We start from the raw sequence: 17,141 nt of genomic DNA on the forward strand, positions 1-17,141 counted from the left end.
CGAGGTCATTTCTCAATCAAGCTTTCGATGAACCGGTAAGTTTTTTTCCTCGGTGAGAAATCCAGTAATTTTTTTAAGATTCATCATTGATATCATTTGAAACACTTAACAGAAAATGTTGTCTCTATTTAATTTGAACTTGCATTTAAAAGAGACAAACATGACGATGAAAATTAATTATTCATAAAACTTCAGAAACATTGATGCTTAATAATACTTCAATACTTTGACTTACGCCTTAAGTTTAATCAGAGTGCAATGTATTGCAAAACTAAGTGCAACTGATGAGTTGTTTTGAAATGCAATCACATCTTGCTGTTTAAAAGGAAAAGGTATGCAAGGATTTAGAAATCCCATTTTAAACTACAAAACACGTTTCAGCCCTCTAAACTTGGGTCATTATAAGGTGTTAACCCAGTTGGCAGATTTATACAAAATGTACTGGTATACACTTGGTGCATGTAAATACAGGGATATAACGATAACAAGCAACCACGAAATACGTAAAAAAAAAAAACGCGTCTATTTTAAATAGATCTTAATCGTCGAAATTCAAATGTATACTGTTTATATCTGAATATTGAGATTAATTCTTCAATGTTGTCAAGAGTGCAAATTAGTTCAATGTCTTACCAAATAACTTCAAAATTAATTCCAGAGGTATGTCCAGGATCGATCAGTTTGCTTTCTTTAACTGCACATTTATGTCCTTTTAAAACGATAATTGAACTTATCAGTTATTTCGCCGATACATATTTTCTAAACTATGCGTGTACTTCACTTTTATTTATTTATTTTTCATTTAATAGGTTTAATTTATTTATTAAAATGTGATGTATGGGGTCATTTTCACGAAAGCACCTTATGAAACAATTTTTCCTAAGACTGTTTAACAAAAGGTTTCGTATCTGAAGAACTTTCTTTCCTAACCTTGCGATAGGTAAATTAAGAGGGCGTGGTTTTACTTATAGGTGTGTATCAAAAGGACATAATCAGCGCATTAGAAAACAGCTTACCTATTACAAAAAAGGGGATTTGTTGTTAAATAATTTTGAATATTTGTTTGTTTTACTATTGTTAGTGCTCTGTTGGTAATGCCCGGATTAAAACTCTTCTCTTTAGCCACATGTTCCAAATCAGTAACTTCATTAAATCATTATTATTTTTGTAAGCGGTAAGTCCAGTTAGGCCTTGACTTGACCACCTTCCGTGGCATGTATAGCTACAAATTATACGTTAAAATTTGCTTCTTTTAATTTAATACATTACACTGTGTGTATTCAGTACTTGTAGTTCAAATGGTTAAAAATTTAATCTTAAAATATTAAATTTTCAAAATATTTCAGGAAATATGTCCCTAGACCCCTCTAGAAATATTATGCTTTGCACGTACATCATATTCCACGTTACTTTCTACGACAATGAATTCCAGTATTATGAATTACAAGAAAAACATAAGCTCATGTCGGAGGAATTATTCAACAATCTTTGGATCAAATAATCACTTCTTTAAAAAGAAATAAACCTCAGGATCATTTTTACCCGTGAGGTAAAACAAATATTCTATTTGTAGTTTTTATGGAATTGTTATGAAGTTATACACTTCAAAATAAACCGCAGGATGAATTGAGGGAGTTTAGTAAATCACACGAATACTTTTTTGGCAGAAGTGTGTAGAAATCTCTTCCACGCCGTTTTCTATTCTTCAATTTTTTGTCTTCTTTGTACAGAAACATATCAAGGAAAATAGTTTAACACACACGAGCATTTAGTACCAGTTTTAACTTTTATTTATTTATTTTTATGGAGTGAATAATGGCACACATAATGGGACCAACGAAGAAGTTTCCAAGTAACTTTCAATTAAGCCTTGTGTATGCTTGAAAATAATAATTATTTTTGCAAACAGTTGGGAAGCTTCAGACTGTCTTCGTTTAATTCTCCCTTAAAGTTAATGTTTGTGGTATTTACAAGTAATAACATTGTTATTTAAGACAGACGAGGAAAACCTGATTAAAACAGTAATTTTTAACACTTGGGTCACTAAGCCATTTTGAGTGCGTTGCTTAGGATCTTCAATAACTGTCTAAACTTTGTTTTGTAGTCCTATAGTGGCTGTGCCAAAGAAGTACATATGAAGACATGAATCGCCAAGCTAGTACCGTGATAACAAACTGGGTCACAGCAAAATCTGGAACTACTGGATTGAAGGGTAGCATTAGCGTGGATGGGAAAGTCCAATGATATTTCAGATGGGTACAGGTACCTTCCACCCTCCTTTCCAATGGCGCGGTTCTGTATATATCTGTTTTCCTTTTGTTGCTTTTAAAAATTAATAATATTTTATATATTTCTCTGCACGTCTGATCAACGTTTTTGTTTTTTTACAGGATATGCTATCACACTCAGTAGATTCCACTGTTCTCATAAGTTTCAGCTGTAACTATGAAGCAATGGAAGACGAGTTTAAGGTAAAGACACTGAAGTGAACACTAGAGCTTTTCATTTCAACTGTCAATGAGACTAAAGCAAATCTAGAGACGTTTTCAGAAATATGGTTTTATCACTTTTAACATAAGAGCATATGATATGTACAAGTTTACTGAAAGATTCAGAGTTGGAAATTGATACCACTGGGCACACTTTACACTTTCAGTTGTACGAGTTATAAAAGAGTCATTATTCAGTTCAAAGCGTTGAACAAACTTCTTTTGACGACAAATGCTTTAGTTTACCTTTCCATTGTCCAATACTTTAAGCTTAGGAATGGCTACACTTTAACCATAAGGGTTTCTGCATGACCTATCTAGTTAGCTTGCATTTGCATGAGATGCTGTTCAGGTTTTAAAGCCCAATTCTACTTCTTTTTTTTTGTATTTTAATACATATTAATATATTCATTTTACAGCCATATTTAGTTCTTCGCTGTGCACATTTTTGTGATCAAGTTTTCACGTAAAATTTCACGAAACTTTTGTAATATTATGAAATTCATTTTTCTCAGCCTCCGTCTCTTTTCTTTGTCTTTTTTTTTTTGCTGGAAAAGAAGTGATTGTTTGTTTGTTTTTGAATTTCGCGGGCTACCTGCGCTAGCCGTTCCTAATTTAGCAGTGTAAGACTAGAGGGAAGGCAAGTAGACATCACGACCCACCGCCAAACTCTTGGGCTACTATTTTACCAACGAATAGTGGGATTGACCGTACATTATAACGCCCCCACAGCCGAAAGGGCGAGCATGTTTGGTGTGAAGGGGATTCAAACCTGTAACCGTCAGATTACGAGTCGAGTGTCTTAACCACCTGGCCATGCCGGGTCGTCACTTTTCTTGACTATGCTTTACTTTACGTTTATATATATATATATAAAGAAACCAGATTATATTTTGTGTAGTAAGAGACGGGTCGAATGTGGCTCAATTATCAGCATGTGAGGACTGTGGGTACAAATATTCGTGACCCGTTGCCGTAAAAAACACACTCCACACTTTGAGGTCAGGGATTCAATATAAAATTCCACTTTTCGTTCAGACAAGAGTAATCCAATAGTGGTGATGGATGGCTTTGATTATACTATGTAACAAAATTTTTACTTTTTCTTGTTCCTGGGCAGAAAGTGTTATTTCCCAATTGCTTATGCCTAAAGTAAATGGAAAAGACTTGTTTTCTCTTCAAACTTTGCATTTGTGACCTGGGAGCGTATAATGAAAACATGATATGAGACTATATTTGGGGCTGATACGTCAAAGTGATTTACATTGCAGTCGCAAGTCTCGAAAAACTACTCACTTCTAAATATTTTTGTTCATTTTTGTATAACTTTAGTATAAATACATGTAAATCTTGATTCATATGTTGTTTCATTCAGACCTTATGAAAATGAAAATGTGCAAATTTGCCCATTTTTACATAGAAAATTGGTTAATTTCTAAATTAAATTATCCATGTCACAAAAGCAAAGTTTGAAGAGAATAATGGCCATTTTTTGTACTTTTGCAACATAAGCAGTTAGGAAATAACACGTACTATTAAGAATCAAAATTTGTGTTACATAGTGTTATTGCCTGTCATCTGATCTATTATTTCAAAATTGTAGCGACGGCTATACGTAGATAACCATTGTTCCAGCTTTTCGCGAAATCTTGAAATAAACAAACAATATAATACGATCTTGTATATGATACAATAATGACACCATGTAGAGTTAACAGGTAATTATGTTAGTCAATATTAGAGCGAGAGAAATATCTTGGAATAGATATAAAATTATTTTGTTTGACTTTCTTGCTATTGGAGAAACTTAATCCCAGCATTTTTAACTCTGCTGTTTGAAATATGCTTAAAACAAAATATTTATTACGTTAACTAAATATCACACCTTAACACACCCATGCCGAGCCAGCGAGATAAGACAAAGTCGTATTTTGTAGCTGTTTGGTTGCCTGAAGAATAACATTTTATTTTCTGTTATACACAATATAAAACGTACTCGATGAAGATTTGTCTATTTTACGGAATGTTTTAACGAGTATGCGCGACGATAGTATTTAACGTATTATGCAGTATGATTAACTACTGTTTGTTTTATAAAAACAACTTATTTTTTGAACTTACAAGATGGCGAACTGTTACCTCTTTTGAATGTTTCAGTGACCCTGCCAACATTTTAATATTACAGAATGTTTTTACGAGCATCTATAATCATCCATTGTTATCCTATTTACATAAAACTCTTGTCGGTATCAAAAATGACGCATTATTATCGATTGATACAGTTCTTGAACGAACGTGCCTGATGATGGATTGCTATCGATTTCCAGGCAATTACCATAGATACGCATAATGATGACCTGTAAAAGTTTCCTCGTGAACACTCATGATGATGAATTATTATTTGTGTTAAGAACATTATAAAATGTGAGCTGTATTAATTAAAAATATTCCAAGAACTTTGGTAAGATAAATTATTATTTGTGTTAGGAATATTTCGTGGACACCAATAACAATAGATTGTTTACTCTTTAAATAATATCTTATAAATAGACATATTAATAATAATTTTGTGCGCGTGTGTGTGTGTATACTATATAATATACTTGCTAGTTAGCTGAACAGTGTTAATAAACACGAACAAAACTGAATGTTATTTATTACAGAGTATTCCTATGAACATGTCTCGAATGGATCAAATCCCCACTTGGGGCAGAAATTAAAACCGTTATGCGAACGTAATTCCAAGTAAGTTTATTATTATTAATGCGGCTAGTAGTTTGTTTGGAATAAATTACAAAACTACACAATGGGCTATCTATGTTCTGCCCACGACGAGTATGGAAACTCGGTTTCTAGTGGTATGGATCCGTAGACATTCCACTGTGCCACTGGGGGCACGCGGGTAACAGAACATTATATTTCTGAGATTTCCGTTGCCTCCTTGTAGCTCAGCTGTAAGTCTGAAGGCTTATAGTGCTAAAATTAGGATTTCGATACCAGTGGTGGGTACAACATAGATAATCTAATATGTAGCTTAACATTAACTAACCGTAGTTAAACAAGACTTTTGTTATTAGTTAAAATTGTTAGAAGAGTTTTCCAAATCTTTTAACTTTTTTGTTAACATTTGAATTGATACATGGTTATATGAAGCTCTATACATATTTTAATTAGTTTTAATAATGATAATAGATTAAATTAATGGATAAACAAAACAAGGTTAGTGAAGATGAAAGTATTACCGAAAAAATCAAAATATATTCATATTAATTAGATCAGGCTCAACATGGCCAGGTGAGTTAAGGCGTTCGACTCGTAATTTAATGGTCACGGGTTTGAATTCCCATCGCACCAATCATGCTCGTCCTTTCAGCCGTGGGGCGTTATAATGTGACGATCAATCCCACTATTCGTTGCTGAAAGAGTAGCCCAAGAATTGGCGGTGAGTGGTGATGACTTCCTTCTAGTCTTACACTGCTAAATTAGGGATAACTAGTGCAGATTGCCCTCGTGAAGCTTTGCGCGAAATTAAAAAAAAACAATACAAAAACAAACAATTAATTAGATCATTATGAAGATAAATTACAAATATTATAATATCATTAAAGCTTATAAACTCGATATCAGTCAATGAATTCAATCCCAATAATATTTCAAACTTTTATTGGCTCAAGTTTGACTTGTTACAGTCTTCTGATTTTTTTTCTTCCAGATCCAAAGACCCGTATTCCCCTGAGTTACATCCGTGGAGAAGCAAACTCCAATTCCATCAATGCCAATTTCGTAAGGGTAAGTCATGGTGAACTAAGTTCCAAACACATGAATCTTAATTTTATAGCTCTTGACCCACAATCTGAGGGTCGTAGGTTCGATTCCCTGCCTCACCAAACATGCTCGCCCGTTCAGCCGTGGGAACGTTATAATATGATGGTCAAGCCCACTATTCGTTGGTAAAGGGTAGTCCAAAAGTTGGCGGTTGACGGTGATGACTAACTGCCTTTCACTCTAGACCCCTGTTCAGTGGTACAGCGGTATGTCTGCGGACTTACACCGCTAGAAAACGACTTTAATATCAGTGGTGGTAGGCAGATTACAGATATGCTATTGTGTAACTTTGTTTTAATTGCAAATAAATTAACTATCACTGCTAAATTAGGGGCGGCTAACACAGGTAGCTCTCGGGTGGCTTCAAACCAAATCTAATTTTATAAGTCTAGGTGAGTATGTAGTCCCTTTATTTTCATCCAATAAAATTAAATTCAAACATGTAGGGATTCATATATTTTAAAAGTAAATAAACTTGTCTAAATTTCAGGAGAACCAAAATCTCGTTATATCACTCCATATGTAGGAGTATGTGCTGGCCCGGCATGGCCAAGCGTGTTAAGGCGTGCGACTCGTAATCTGAGGGTCGCGGGTTTGCATCTCTATCGCGCCAAACATGCTCGCCCTTTCAGCCGTGGGAGTGTTATAATGTTCGGTCAATCCCACTATTCGTTGGTAAAAAATAGCCCGAGAGTTGGCGGTGGGTCGTGATGACTAGCTGCTTTCCTCTAGTCTTACACTGCTAAATTAGGGACGGCTAGCGCAGATAGCCCTCGAGTAGCTTTGTGCGAAATTCAAAACAAACAATGAGTGTGTGCTACTAATTGTTGAGTCGCAGAATGACCGCAGTTTTTACTAATTAACTGCCGAAATTCTAATTGTGACTGAGCATTAATTCTTCTCATGTTAAATTAGAAAAACAAATTCTTAATTTGTCAATTCTGAAAAGTGAACGACAGTAGCTCCCATTTCTCTTCAACTACATTAATACCGTGAATGTTATATATGTTTAAAAGTCAGAACCACTGATTTTAACGTTGTAAGTCCGCAAACTTTCCGTTGTTCTACAGGGGACATTCGTGAAGAAAATCAGTAGATTGTAAAATATCACATAACAGACCTGAAACCTGAATATTGTGTCGTAGCCAGAACTATCATTCGTTTCTGAGAAGCCACCTTTAATTTCTGAAAACTAAACAGTTTCTGATGTTGGTCTTGTGGTTTCGTATGAAGTGCTAATGCTTTTGTCTGTTCTACTGTTTTGACCATCAAATTCTAAAGTTTACATCAAATTATTTTTTGTTTATTTTGTAGATGAATAAATGAGGAGACCCGGTATGGACAGGTAGTTAGGGCACTCGACTCGTAATCTGAGTGTCGCGGGTTCGAATCCCCGTCGCACCAAATGTGCTCGCCCTTTTAGCCGCGGGGGCGTTATAATGTGATGGTCAATCCCACTATTCGTTAGTAAAAGAGTAGCCCAAGAGTTGGCAGTGGATTGTGATGACTAGCTGCCTTCCCTCTAGTCTTACATTGCTAAATTAGGGACGGCTAGCACAGATAGCCCTCGAGTAGCTTTACTCGAAATTCACAAAGAAAAACAAACAATTAAATGAGAATTATTGTATATTGAAAGTTCTTTAAGAACATTAATTTAAATATATTTAGATCTCATAAAGAATAATATCAACATGTCTAGTTTAATAAGATGTGAATTACATTAGTTTGCTCAGATCTTTATGGAGATATATTAATTAAACACGCGTTTAATTTATAGGGTTATGGAGGAAAACCGGACTTCTATATTGCATGTCAAGCTCCTTTGCCTGAAACTGTGGCGGATTTCTGGAGAATGATTTGGGAACAACAGTGTAAAGTAATTTTGATGCTGACCCAGTGGGATGAAGGTGACATAGTAAGTTACTTCTTTTGTAGCTAACTGAAATACAAATGTTAAAAAAGAATACATAATGTAAGTAAATCTAGGCTATTATTAAGAAATCATGCAGCCTATTGCAATCTAAAAAGTTATGTAAACATTTTGTATACCAAGTGCAAAATAGAGAAGTAATATATCTCCCCAAGTCTTGCAAGTTTAATAGCATTTATTACCTGCAATTAAAAAGTAGATTCGATACACTATACACTTTCCTACACTTTTCACTACCACTGAGTCCATAATTGTTTCCAAATTATTTCTAATATTCAAATTATGACTTCTTTCCTACACTATTCACTACCATTGGAGTTCATAACTTTATCATCTTACGAGATGAACAATTTTATAATACTTAACGAAAAGAATCATTCAAAATATTGCGTGAAGTCACTACTTTTATGTAAAAATATGCACGAACTCCCAGTAGCTATTGGTCTGGTTTGTTTTGAATTTCACACAAAGCTAAACGAGGGCTACCTTGACCAACCGTTCATAATTTAGCAGTGAAAGACTAGAGGAAAGGTAGCTAGTCAACATCACCAACCACTAATTCTTGGATTACTATTTTATCAACGAATCATCACATTATAACTCCCCCACAGCTGAAAGAATGAGCATGTTCGGTGTGACAGGGATTCGAACTGGCAACCTTCAGATTGCAAGTTGAACGCCCTAAATACCTGACCATGTTAGTCTCCCAGCAGTTATTGGCAGAATTAGCTGTAGTATCGATGATATATTTGTCAATTTTTTCTATGTTTTGATTTTCGTATTAGGTGACTTGTAACTAGCAAGTTTAGGTCCACGAGTAATTTTAGTGGATGAATAACTTATAAAATGTGTAACGAAATCCAATGAGTTATAGAGCCCCTAATAAGTTTAAAACTAAAGGACTATAATTATGAAAAAAACAAACAAAGTGTCAGGTTAAAGAATGCCTGACGCTATAGCAAGCTATAAGTTACACAATTTACTTAAAATGTTATAAGAAAAACACACACACAAACGTATTTATATGTGTGGTGTTTTGAAATGTCTTTTGCTCACACAGTGATTCTGCATTATAAAAATTTTATTAATGGTGTTACCATTGGTGTTTATTATTTGGTGTTACCAAGTAATGTAATCCTGTGAAATATTCAGCATACACTAAATTTGGGCACGGTATAGCCAGGTGGTTAAGCCATTCGACTTGTAATATGTCACACCAAACATGCATGCCTTTTCAGCCGTGGGAGTGTTATAATGTTACGGTCAATCCCACTATTCGTTGGTAAAAGAGTTGGCGGTGGGTGGTGATGATTAGCTGCCTTCTCTTTAGTCTTACACTGCTAAATTAGGGACGGCTAGCGCAGATAGCCCTCGTGTAGTTTTGCGCAAAATTCAAAAACAAACAAATAACACTAAACGCGGAGCACCCCAGTGGTACAGTGGTATGTCTGCGGACTTATACTGCTAGATTCGGGTTTTGATACCCGTAATGGGCAAAGCACAGATATCCCTTTGTGTGGCTTTGCGCACAATAACAAAACAAGTGCTAAATGCGAAGCAAAATCTGCAATTCATCACCGAGTTATACCGGTTTCAGGAAGTTTCACCCCCTCATCAATAACCTCGGGCAAATCGAAAGAACGGCTACATGTAGTGGGAGAGTGTATATTATATTTATGGTGTTTTGATATATGTTTTACTCGGCACAGAATGATCGTATATTTGTGTATTTTTTCAATACGGTTATTCTTCTATTTTGAAGTCGTTTAATGTTTATATAATTATGAATTCCTTACATATAGGAATAAATTAACCCACGGACTCATACGTTCACTTAAGACGTCCTCGTTGGATCAGCGATACGTTTATGGAGGTAGAACGCTAAAATCCGTACTTTGATTCCACCTGGTGGACAGAGTGCAAACAGCTCATAGTGTAGTTTTATGGTCAAAAAATAACCGTACGATGTGAGATTAAATATAGACTGTGATGCATACGTATACGTACACATTTAATATATGATAAACTATACGTTAATATTATATACACCCGTATTAGAATCTATCTTTGCTAAAACACCATGTATTTTATAGTAGATTATGAGATAAATATCTCCAGTTCTGTAACTAACAAATTAAGCACGACAAAAGCACTTCTTCAAGTGTTAGAGTGTATATATATATATATATAGCGCTATTTGTGTATCTCTTCAGGATAATTGATGTCTTAAACTCGATTAAAGTAAGAAACTAAAAAACTACGTGTCCAGTAGAGGAAAGCTATTAGCTTCTCGAAAGCTAAAATATAAACAATGGTAACAAACTTCTCATTTCCCAACAGCCACAGTGTGCGCCATATTTCTCAAAAAACACTGTCAAATGCCATCGCGTGTTTGGTGATTTCCAGGTATCCTTGCACAAAAGACAAGTTGAAGAACACTACACTATCTCGATATTTCGGTTGTATAATCTACAGGTAAATTTATGTTTATAACTAATTGTTAAATATATATACTCTATTAACTCGGAGCGGGCCTGGCTTGGCCAGGTGGTTAAAACACACGACTCGTAATCAGAGGGTCGCGGGTTCGAATCTCCGTCACACCAAACATGCTCGTCCTTTCAGCCGTGGGTGCGTTATAATGTTACGGTCAATTCCACTATTCTTTCGTAAAAGAGTCGACCAAGAGTTCGTGGTGGGTGGTGACGACTATCTGCCTTCCATCTAGTTTTACACTGCAAAATTAGGGACGGCTAGCGCAGATAGCCCTCGAGTAGCTTTGCGAAACGTTAAACACACAAACAATTATTAACTGGGAGCGAATTAAGTGTTGCCTAGGTCACAACGTCAGAGAATACATTCCAAACATTCAGAAAGCGAGTGACAGTCAGTGCTGAACACATTTCTTGTGGCGGCAGTTTCTGCTGACTATAAATCTTTTACTTGGTTAGTAATGTAAATTTGAGAATGGTCATACCTGAACTCTAGGAGTTTATGACCTGGCTATTCAGCATACGTATTGTAAAAATACGTTTTTAAAATTGAAAATACCAATACATGTCGTTAAAAACAAGTATGGGGTATCTTGTAATATGTTTTTTATTATTAGGAGGTTTAAAGTCTATCATTAATATCTAAAACATTTAGTTAAAATTTGTTTGTTTGTTTTTTAATTTCGCGCAAAGCTACACGAGGACTATCTGCGCTAGCCGTCCCTAATTTAGCAGTGTAAGACTAGAGGGTAGGCAGCTAGTCATCACCATCCACTGCCAACTCTTGGACTACTCTTTTATCAACGAATAGTGAGATTGACCGTCACATTATAACGCCTGCACGGCTGAAAAGGCAAGCATGTTTGGTGTGACGGGAATTCGAACCCGCAACCTTCAGATTACGAGTCGAGCACCTTAACCACGTAACCATACCGAGCCGTTAAAATGTGAATCATTATTCTGTGCTAATTCATAGCTTTCTATTAGACATTCATCAGAGATTTTGTTTGTTAACGATTGTCGTTCTACTCCGAAAAAAATCATTAATAACCTCTGAACATAATACGTATAAAACAAGCAAAATATATAAATAATGAGATGTGTGGAATTACTTCCTCTTGCCCGGCATGGCCAGGTGGGTTAAGTCGTTCGACTCGTAATCTGAGAGTCGCGGGTTCGAATCCCGGTCGCACCAAACATGGTCGCTCTTTTAGCCGTGGGGGCGTTATACAGACGGTCAATCTCACTATTCGTTGGTAAAAGAGTAGCCCAAGAGTTGGCAGTAGGTGGTGATGACTAGCTGCCTTCCCTCTAGTCTTACACTGCTAAATGTGGGATAGCGAACGCAGATAGCTCTCGTGTAGCTTTGCGCGAAATTCAAAAACAAACAATTACCTTTTGATAACGATATTTTCAGTCGAAGTCGATTTGGTATATTTGTTTGTGAGGATTGTTCTGAATTTCGCGCAATGCTTCTCAAGGACTACATGTGCTAGCCGTTTCTGATTTGGAATTGATGGATTAAAGAGAAGGCAGCCAGTCAACACCACCATCACCGCCGATTCTTGGGCTACCTTTTACCAAAGAAAAGTAAGATTGATTGTCACGGCTCAAAAGGTGAGGACTTTTGAAGACAGTATTCGAATTCTCGAGCCTCACATTGCGAGTCGAGCGCTCTGACCACCAGGCCATGTTAAGTCTGTTTATTAACGATTATGCTTTAATTACCAGGCCATGCTAAGCCTGTTTACGAACGATTATTCTTTAACCACCAGGCCATGCTAAGCCTGTTTACTAACGATTATGTTCGAACCACCAGGCCATGCTAAGCCTGTTTACCAACGATTATGTTCGAACCACCAGGCCATGCTAAGCTTGTTTACTAACGACAATAGAAGTTAATGACAAAGAGATAATTGTAGCCAAAATACAGAGCAATTAGCAAAAAAAAAAAAATTCGTTAAGAAAAATCAGTTGAAGATGGACTAAACAACAAAATGAACTATTTACTCTAAATCTTTAGTAATATGAGTCTTTAATCTGAAGAGGACACAGAGACAAATAGGGGAAGTAAAGAGTTGCTTAGTGTTTTCTCTACACTGTTAAAGGAAGGTTTCAGAATGATTTATCCTTTCAAACGCGATAAATATTATGTTGTTTCTGTAATAAAAAGAAAATTTAAGCACTCTAGTTCTTTTTAACTGTAATATTACTTGTTTTCTATTAGACTACTGCCTGACTAAACTTCTGTCAAGGGTGCGTATAATTTCAGTTTTTTATACGATATATCATTGTAAATAACTTATATAAGTACTGGTTTAATTGTCTGTCTTAGAGAAACTTGTTTCGAGAAATAACTCATCTCTGGTGGGCAGAACGTGGGCAGCTCATGGAGTTCCAGAAGACGTAAACGTAATGCTGCAGTATCTATTGGAAGCTCGGCGCTATGTGAATAATAACACTGGCCCTGTTGTCGTTCATTGTAGGTAAGTTTAAAGAGAAAATACCCCCTCTGGGACAGCTGTAAATCTGCGGATTTACAATGCTAAAATCAGGGGTTCGATTCCTGTTGGTAGACACGGCAGATAGCTCAATGCGGCTTTGATATAAGAAAAACATAAACACACAATTAAAGAAAAGAAGCGCTTTTAGTAAGTTAAGACCCCCTGTTCACGAAAGCCCAATTTCTCTTAGCGTCACGCCAAATTTTGAAATATTATGTTCCAGAAAGCGCTGATTGGTAGAAATAAACTTCATAAATCTATTATTCATAATTTTATTTTTCAGATTTGAAATACACGAAGTTTGAATAACTATACAGCTGTATACAGCAGAAGTGGTTTTGAAGGTTTCATCGTTTCCATATTCTTCTTGCTTTCTTATAATATAATTAGATTTTGACCTCTCAGGTCAGTTGCCCTTCTTGTTACTATTCTTTCTTCACTTCCAACATCATTTCTTTACTTCCAATTAATTTGATTTGCTCTTTTCGAGCATGAATCCAAAAGTAAGCAGCATTTAGAAACACCATAGGCGAACCAGTCTTTCTTTCTTTCTATGAATAGGCTCCTGGAAAGCAGGGGCGTGGCCAGAAATAGCCATTGAGGGAGAGGGACGCCATGCTAGGAGGGTCTGGGGGCATGCCCCCGGAAAATTTTTAAATAAAAACATAAAAGAAAAGCCTGAATTATGTATTCTGAGACCACCTTTTGAGTAAATTTCAGAATGGCACACTGAGGTGTTTGTCTTATGTTTTTAATCATAAATAATTATATAGGCTTATATATATAATATATAACTTAAAGTTATCAGGCCCAACAAAGTGGGCTTACAGTCCTGTCATCAACATATAAAATATAGAGTCACTCGGGAGAGTGCAAAATATATGTATAGTGTCTACAATCTGTATTCAAATACCATGGACAGTGTATGTTCAGAGTCCCTGGATTTCAAGAATCAACTTCACAAATAAACAGTGGGTGGCACCGTGACAGGCTGGCAGCACCATGGTACTGTAAATGTGACATTGACAAACAGAAGTTGCGATAAACAATCATTCACTATGTCAAGCCTGAAAAAGCATATATTTCTCTACTAGTGGGTTTTCTCGACATCACTGATTAATTAGAACTATGTCTTTCTGTCTCTTTTAGATAAACGCTGAAACAAAACAAAAAAATGCCTCTTTGAGAATGCCTGGAAGCCAGGGAGTAATTATGTTTTTCCCCAGTGTGGTCCAAGAAAGTTGAGTTTTCAGCATCGTTGGCTTTCACAGTGGAGATGGCTACTCTGCAGTCAATATGCAAAGGGTGCTTTCTGCAAGTACTGCTGTCTTTTTGCTCCTGATGGTGCTAGTGCTGGAAGCCAGAAATTGGGACAATTAGTGAAATTTCCATACACAAACTGGAAGAAAGCAGTTGAAGACTTCAAGGCACATGAATTGAAACAGTGCCACCAAGACAGCAAAGAAAAAGCTAACAATTTTCTACAGGTCGTAAACACAAGTTCATCTGTGCACTTGTAGCTTGATGCAATTTACAAGCAAGATGTTTAACAGAACCGGCAATATTTAATGTCTATTATTGATACTGTATTGATAGTATTATTGGGAGGATTTAGCTTTGAGGGGAAAATATGATGCTGGTCCAATGTTTGTTGGTGAAACTGATGAATAGTCCATCAATAATGATGGGACTTTCCGGGCAGTTTTGCGCTACATGGCAAAGGGTGATGTCAAGCTTTCAGCAAGCCTTAAGAGTATAAAGAGGAATACTACATATTTGAGTCCTCAAATTCAAAATGAAATCATCAATGCCTGTAATACTCATGTTCTTGATGCTTTGGTCAACAGGGTTAATGCTGCAAAGTGTTTCTCAATATTAGCTGATGAAACAACAGATATTTCAGGCATTGAACAGTTTTCGCTGTGTGTCAGATATTTGCATGCCAATGACAACTCTGTTGCAATCTATACCTCATTATGATGTGACAGGGAGAAACTTGGCTGATGTTATCATAACCAATATGACAAAATATGGAATTGACATGACTTATCTGCGAGGACAAGGGTACGACGGTGCTGCCTCTATGAGTGGAAATTCAATGGTGTCCAGAGACACATAACTGATAAATTCCCACTTGCACCCTATGTACACTGCAGTGCCCATTCTCTAAACTTGGCAATTTCTGATGCTTGTATAGAAATTTCTGTGCAAAGTTGCATAAGAGTAATTTCTAGCATTGAAAACTTTCTCATTAGACCCAACCGAAAGCACGTTTTGGCTCTTTCGGTGAATAATAAAGCACCTGAATCGATAAAAAAGTTTGAAAGATTTCTGCCCCATTCGGTGGGTTGAGAGGCATGACTCAGTCATTGTCTTTCCAGAATTAATTCATGCAGTTGCAGATGCCCTTGAGACCATATCAGATTGGCAAGACAAAGATTCTGCCACGCAAGCCAATCAATTGTTGTGTTCTATAATACAACAAGAATTCATCATCACTCTACTTACCATTGCTAAATTGTTTTCCTTTAGTTTACCTCTGTGCAACTTACTGCAGCAACAGAACATTGATTTAGGTGCTGCGATGCATCACGCAGAAATAGTGGAAGATTTAATCCGTTCACTCAGAAATAATACTGTGAATGAATTTAACAACATTTTCTGCGAGGCTCAAACTCTATGTAGTGAGCTTCAAATTGACATCATAATGCCAAGGCAGGCTAAAAGACAGATGTACCGTGCTAACCCACAAACCTCTAGCCTTGAGGACTACTTTCGTATTGTTGTATTTGTACCATTTGTTGATCACTTTCTTTTGCATATATGTGACCGTCTGTCTAGTCACAAAACTCTCCTTACAAATTTCACGTGTCTACTACCATCAGGATCTATCACAGAACGGTCAGAACCTACAGCACAACAATGTGACCAAATTAAAGAGTTGGTCAATATATACAAGGCTGACATTGACAGCACTTCACTAGCTGCAGTAGGTAAACTTAGGGTTTGGTACAAATCATTTGCGAACAACAGACCAAAAATGTCATAGATGCATATGCAATGAGAAATGTAGAAATGTTCACAGTCATTTCTAGACTGTTGAAAGTATTTGCCACGCTGCCTGTGTCAACGAGCTCAGTGGAGCGTTCGTTTTCAACTCTCAGAAGACTCAAAACGTATTCGAGAGATACCACCATTGAAAATCGATTGAATGGCCTGGCCTCATTATACATTCACCGTGATATTAAAGTTGAATCAAACTGTGTTGTAGATGTCCTGGCAAGAATGAACAGGCGTTTGATCCTTTCATGGATATTCGATTGTATTTCTCTAGTTTCGACAAAACTTGCTGTATTAAAAGTGTTCAGTCAGAAATTTGCATTTGACCATTTGTTATGTGTGAAATTATCTGGCATGCAATCACGGATCTTTATGAAACTTCATAGGTGGCAACTGAACTTGTCTAAAGAGTTTGGGTCCATGGGGGGCTCACCCCCGCTCCCCTTGGCTACGCCCCTGCTGGAAAGACATTTTACAGATTTCACTTATGAGTGTATTTTTTTAATCAGAAGAATTTTTTTAGATTGTATTATTGGATTACGGTTAAGAAGTTTGGTGCTTCCAATCTATTTTTCGACTTTGAGATTTTTTTTTACTGAAAGTTGGTCGGTTTTTCGCGATTGTGGGTCATAAACAGAGAAAGTAACATATTTCATTCAGAATAATTTAAACTGTAATAACCTTAGTATGTAAATCATTGCGTTAGTTTACAAATGCAGTGTACTTAAATGTACATTATATCTTACAGAAACCTGTCTTATATATATAGGCATGGCCAGGTGGTTAGGGCGCTCGATTCGTAAGCCGAGGGTCGCGGGTTCGAATCCCCGTCACACCAAAC

The 17,141-nt window shown here is 36.3% G+C and overlaps 1 long non-coding RNA gene across 1 annotated transcript; it reads left to right on the plus strand.

Moving 5' to 3' along the window:
* On the plus strand, positions 1-13,211 carry LOC143231971 (uncharacterized). The gene is made up of 5 exons (XR_013017314.1): positions 1-35; positions 2,391-2,471; positions 6,202-6,278; positions 8,092-8,229; positions 13,072-13,211. It is a non-coding gene; the product is annotated as an uncharacterized LOC143231971 (long non-coding RNA).
* Positions 13,212-17,141: the final 3,930 nt, after the last annotated feature.

The sequence above is a fragment of the Tachypleus tridentatus genome, chromosome 11, assembly GCF_004210375.1.
Source record: "Tachypleus tridentatus isolate NWPU-2018 chromosome 11, ASM421037v1, whole genome shotgun sequence".
Lineage (NCBI taxonomy): Eukaryota > Metazoa > Arthropoda > Merostomata > Xiphosura > Limulidae > Tachypleus > Tachypleus tridentatus.